Here is a 6,983-nt window from a genome sequence, read left to right as displayed (position 1 = left end):
AGAAGAATATATTCATCTTCACATCACCTTTCACTTTTGAAGAAATTTTTGAGTCAGCTTTCTTCAAAGCCATTCATTTTCCATTTAAATACTTTTATGATTTGATCTTCCGTTGGCTCGATCTGATTTTGATTTTACTTGAACTTTAAGTACATTAGGAAGTAGTAGTTTTTATTCCTATAAACATAGAACAGATATTCTAAGAAGCTGAATTAATGAATCTTCACCTAGAAAAAATTTTCGACTCTGCTTTCATTGAAGCGGCTCATTTCAATCTTGCATTGCCTTGATGTAATTTAGTTTTACTTGGAACTGAGTACAATAGAATGCGGTACTTCCAGTAGCCATAGATACAGAATAGTTATTCTAAGAAGCTGAATTCATGGATCTTTACTTTTCACTTAAAGGAAAGTCTGAATCAGCTTTCTCCGAAGTGACTCATTTTCCGTTTAAATATGTTGCTAGCTCTTGCTTTTTATGATTCGATCTTGCATCGGCCTGATATAATTTTGGGATTTACTTAGAACTAAGTACAATAGAATGTATTACTTTGAATAGATATTCTAAGAAGCTGAACTCATGGAAGAGATTTTCGAGTCAGCTTTCTTTGAAGTGACTCATTTTCCTTCTAAATATGTCACCAACTCTTGTTTGATGATTCGGTCTTTGCATCGGCTTGATCTGGTTTCGGTTTTACCCATCCTCGGTAGATGTTCAATAGATTCAGTTCTTTATGATTGCTCATTATGTCATTAAGTCGTCATAGTGGTAAGTAAAATAAGCTTTGGGAAGGAAGGTCTAATACTATTTTGTCGAAAATGCAAGTCCACTGTGTTGCTTAAACATACTATTGTTTAAAATGCCATCAAATTTGTGGTATTTTGTTCATATTTCAAGTATTTTATTATTTCTTTTGCCCACATCATATGTTTTATTATTTTCACGTCATTATTTGATATTCAGGCCAGTATATTTATATATGGTTTACTTAGGTGAAAGTATGGGGATTAACTAGTTTTTTAGTAGAGGTGTTAATTTCACTTTTCACTTTCAAACTAATATTAAGATTTTTATATCAATTTTGTAGTTAAGCTTAAATAAATAAAAAAATTTATTGCATAAATAGTAATTCAAATCCTTTTGGTCTGAAATGTGAAATATCCTTAAACCCAATCAATTACGGGTAAAAAAATATTGCTTGTGTTCATGAACAAATCTGCGGCTATATGCAATAAAAAACTACATCTTATCATTTTCGACACTTAAAACACAAAAAAATAATTATTAATATGACGTAAAATGTAACACGATATACTTGTCTACAAACATCATGAAGAAATCTATTTATGCAGCATAGGGGAAAAAAGGGGAAGGTTATGAAAATTTAATCCAATATGTTGTCCAAAAATTAGATTTTATAACTTCGAACAAAGAAAATAGATATTTGACTGTTTGTTATTTGGTAGACCAATACATACAATTCAATATAATTCTAGTTTCGTTGACCAATATTTTATAGTTTACACATAAATTAGAGTCCAACTTTTGGGAAGCAAATTCTTTGTCAATTGCCTCGGAATTGTCACCAATGAACATTATCTGAACTTTGAAAATTTTTTGAACTTCAAGGCAATGGTCCAGACATGTCCTTAACCACCCCATTTAAATGGGTCCATTACCATGTACAGAAGTTTTACGACTTTATTTCTTTTTTATATAATTTATTCTCAATGACTATTTATAGTAAATTTTTCTTTTAATAATCGGAGGAGTATAGGGTTGCTCGGATCGAATTTAAATTTCATGTTTATAATATAATGTTTTTGTCACTAAATATAAAGATTATTGACTATAATATTTTTTTTGTATTCATCTATAATAAATATACATTTCGTTTTATTTAAATTTTATATGATAAAAACCTTAAAAATAGTCTTAAATTTAATAATGTACCATTTAAATTATATATTATCAATACATCAAATTTATATTTTTACGGGGAGACTAAAAGTATTTCCGTCCCTCTCTAATCTTGACATAATATTTTCAAGACACTAAAGTAAGAGTTTTGATGGTTATATTTTATTATTAATTCTTGTAAAATATGTAAGTCGTGAATTTAGTTTTTGTACTTTAATTTGATTAATTTTAGTTTTTAAACTTTTTAAAATTTAAATTTTAGTCTTAACCCAAATGATAGCGATTAATTCATTAGGTCAAATTCTATTATTAATCTCATACTATGCGTAAGTTGTGGATTTAGTCTATATTCTCTAATTATATTATTTTAGCCCACTTACTTTTTATATATTCAAAATTCCAATCATAACTCTATAAGTAGCTATTAAACCCTTAACTCAAATGACACATTTTTAATATTACATGAAAATAATAAGTTGACATTATATAATACATGTGATAATATTACATAAAGATTAAAAATAATTAAATTAGGGTACAATAATTGAATCCGAAACTTAATCATAATACAATGACTAAAACATTTTTGATGAATTTTTACTAATGTCTTATAAAAATATCTTGACGTATGCATTGTTTTGGTGACGAAAGCCTAATATGTCACTTAAAAAACTCGTCTTGTAAAATTTCTTTTTTAGAATATAAATTTGAGATTTTGAATTTAAATATAAATGGGTAGGCAAAAATGTGAATGTGAAAATTAATTGAAATTCGTTACGATTATATTTTGGAATTGTATAAACATATGAATCATAAGTTCACAAAAGTAACTATGAGAATTATGTTTATATGTATTTTGTTACATTGTTTTGATCAAAGTTAAAACCTTCAAATTATTTATAGTTTTGAACTCATTATTGAGCTTAGTTTGTTCATGGCTACTCTTAAAATATGACATTGAAATATTTAAGATTCAAATTTTGTAGATAAAAGTATTATAGAAGTTTTTATATTAAGATTTGGATTGCATTTTGCTTCCTTTATTAAAAAAAGAACAAATTAGTCCTTGTACATTAGATTAAAAAGTAAACCGGCTCTTCTGTTAATTTCATCCATTTCTACTGTTAAAAACTGAGTAAAATTGAATGGATTTTTACCAAATTACTATTTGATCCAACATATAAATACTAATTTACTTATTTTTAAATAAAAAAATAAAATATAATTTCACTTCTAATAAAAGACCTCTATAATACTTTAACCACTTTTGTATAACTCTATAAGTGAGGATTCAAATTCAAGAATGTACAACCCTTTCCTATTCTACTAATTATTATATATAGCGGTTACCAAAACCATAGGTTGTTTAATTAGGTTTGAAACTTACTCTATTTGGATATAAATATTATTTATTTTATTAATTGTTTATATGCATATAATACTTTGAGAGGTGGGAAAAGAAACTGCAAGGTGATGCTTCTAAAGACTAGTTGGCAGCAACCAGTTAGTCAAATTCATGGTAGCTTAATTTGTTGATGACAAATTTATATATATATAGGTTAAGCTTATACATACCCATTCTTTGTTTAGTTTAGTAGGTTGAATTTGATTGAGTAAAGTTCTTGATAATTAAAATATTTCTTATATTAATATAAATAGTGACGGATACTAAAATACGATTTAAGGGATAAATTTATATTAATATTATCAATAAATATAAATATTATTATTATTTGGTGAATGAATAAATATTATTATTTTTAATACAAAATAAATAGTAAATTCAATCTTACCAGTCAACTTAAAAAAGAGCTTCATTAAAGAAAAATAATAATAATAATTCAAGTTACGGTTTAGAGGTAAGTAGTTCGATTTGGCAACTACACTTTTTGAATTACTTGACTAAATATCACTTGAGAAATTCGAGGTATAATTAAACAATAATTCTTGAATTAAATCTAAATTTTAACCTAATATATGTTAAATCTATTGAGCTATTTTTCAAGCTGTGTATCAACTAGTTTCCAGATTAGTGCAAATTAATAGTACCACTTTTTGCTCATAACAATTTATTTGGAGATAATTTTTTAATTTAGACCAAAGTAATCAACTTCTCATGATTGTGAAGTAGGAACAAGTGAATCGGGCTAAAGCAGAATGTATATTCTAAATATTCAAGACTTATCTTCTGTTGTTTTGAAGATATTCTTTGTGCATGTTATCTTGCTTAATTCGAGGGAAATTGATTGTAAAAGATGTAATATGTTAGTAAGTTTGACTTGTTTATATATTGTGGAGACTTGTATAGGTTTTGTATTGAATTGAAAGAGTATTTTATTTTGTTCATTCTGAAATGTTTATGTGAGCGCATTGAGTGAAAATAATCAAGTGTGCGACTTCTTTAAATGTAGTCTGAATTAGTGAGTGTTAGAGCTTAGAAACACTTATAGTACATGGTAGTAAGATAGTGAATATTCTCTTTGGATAAGGCCTCATAAATGTAGGGAAATTGAATTGCGTAAGTAAATTGTTTGTTCTTATGTTTTCTACACTTTTCATTCTTGGTGCCCAAAGCAGTTAGAACTGCTCTAAACACTTCTTACTTTCTGCTTTCAAATACCAATTTGGACTCAACAAAACATTTAACTTGAAATCAATTAGATTTATTTTAAAATATCAATGTTAATTTAAGAACTCAAGCAATCAATTTGGAATGTGATTCTAACATTTATATATTGAAATTTAATTACTTTCCTTAGAATGTAACAATCTCTTGGAAATTACTTTCTCACAAATCATAAGAATGTTTAGTTAATAGAATATGAGATTACTTCCGATAATATAATTATTAGAATATAAGATTATTTGATACATTGCTAGGAATGATATATTACCATATTTGGTTCAATTATCTAAAATATAAGATTTTGTTATTTGGTTGACATAATATAAAATTACTTAAAAGTATATTTTATTAAAAATTCATGGAGCTCTTCCATTGAATTCTAAAACTTTATGTTCTTATTTTTGTTTCATAACCCTAAATTTTACATTTAATATAGCATTATTATAATTAATATATTAATTTTTCTTTAAATATAAACTTTACTTTATTATTTAATAGAGGTGTCCATGGGCCAGGTCGGACTCAACCAAAATTTTAGGCCCGTTTGCTAGGCTTGAGCTTGGCTCGGATAAAAATGCTAAGACTCGGGCCTAGCCTGACTTGATTGTATTACTTTTTTATATTATTTTTAAAAAATTATAATATATTAAAAATACTAAAAGCACCAAAGTAAATGTTTCTCAGCAAATTGAAAATAAATTTTTAAAAAATATGAAAACTTAAATAACACTAAGATAGGTGCAACTTAACAAGTAAATGTCTCTAAAATAGTAACAAAATTAACAATAAAACAATAGTTATATAATATCCAAACAATAATAACAAAATAATAGCAATATAATAGTGAAATGGTAGCAAAATAGTAAAAAAAAAAGAAAAAGAAAATAGCAACAAAACAATAAAAAAAGAAAATAGTAAAAAAAACAACAGCTTTTTTATTTTTTGGATATTCGGGATGGGTCGGGCTCGAGCTAAAAAAGCCTTACTCGAGGCCCGACCTGTTTTCTAAACGGGCCTTATTTTTTCCCAAACCTATTTTTCGAGCTTATGTTTTTACCCAAACCTTCTCACTTTTCAGGCGGGCCTTTGAGCCGGGCCTATTTGAATAGATTAATTTTGATTTCTTTTATTTTATTACTACCTATAATTTTTTATGAAAAAGTATTTTAAATAATTTGTAAATTTGGTTAATATACTATTTTATTAAATATGATAATCAATAATTTTATTTTATTTTTATTAATATATTAAGTAATAGTAATTTTTAAAAATATATGTACAATGTATTTACTTAATATATAAAAAAAAAGAAGTATAAAAATTTCATGAAATAAATACTATCCTTGGAATTTTACATTGCTTAAGGAAAAGTTGAAATTGAAATTATCTCTATTTTATGAAATTTTGGCACATTAAGAATGTAAAATTAATGTCTCAAGATGATGTTTCTAAACCAAACATAAGAATGTTGTGTTAGAATTTAAGATTGGGATGCGTGCGAAAGAAGATCAGGAAATTTCCCTTTTTTTTTAAAAAAAATGTTATGCCGAAATATATAATATGACATGAATCAAAACACCCCTAAAAATGTGATTCCATCGTAAAAAGTGAGAAAATTAATTTCCGCAGCTAGTCCTTTTATGGATTCTTCCAAAGTTTTTCTTTTTTCTAAAATAAATATTTATCTTTTAGTCTCTACAATCTCTAATTAAAATATTATTATTCATCGCAAATATTTTATAATAAAAAATTATTAAAAATTAAAATACATGAATATTATATTTTATTGAATAAAATATGTGTCTTGACTTTTTTGGAGCAATGATTAAAATTTTTGTCAACACTTATTTGACACATGTTAGAAATTAAAACATAATAATATATAAATTTAATTTTAAGATATAAATATTATAATAGTAGGTATGTGAATTTTTATTTTTTATAAATAGTGTCTAGCTTAATTTTAATTATTAGTTATTGAATGTAGATTATTAATTAAATCTAAATATTGTGTCTGCTAAATAATTATTTATATTTTTAAATATCTATTTTAATTTTAATAATGTATTTAATTTGTGAAAATAGTGATAAGCTTAAAAAAGATTTTTATTTAAACGGAATTAAAAATATAACTGTTAGAACATCATTAAATTATATAAATAAAGTACAAGGATTTATGTTGCAAATTTTCCCTCTACAACTGTTTACATTTTTACTTGCTGCAGGTCAAATTTTTATAATAAGGATGCATTAAAAATTTAAAACCTTATAATATATAATATACTAATTCTTTTTGCTTGTGAGATGCATGAGTTAAGATTTTTATGTTTAAGATAAATAGTTAATTAAATAAACACAAATTTGAAAAAATTAAATTATATAAATAAATTATTTATTTAATTATATTTAAAAATAAAAAAAGGGAAATGTGGCACTT

Source organism: Gossypium hirsutum, chromosome A11 (assembly GCF_007990345.1).
Source record: "Gossypium hirsutum isolate 1008001.06 chromosome A11, Gossypium_hirsutum_v2.1, whole genome shotgun sequence".
NCBI classification, from domain to species: Eukaryota; Viridiplantae; Streptophyta; class Magnoliopsida; order Malvales; family Malvaceae; genus Gossypium; species Gossypium hirsutum.
This window is presented reverse-complemented; position numbering follows the sequence as displayed.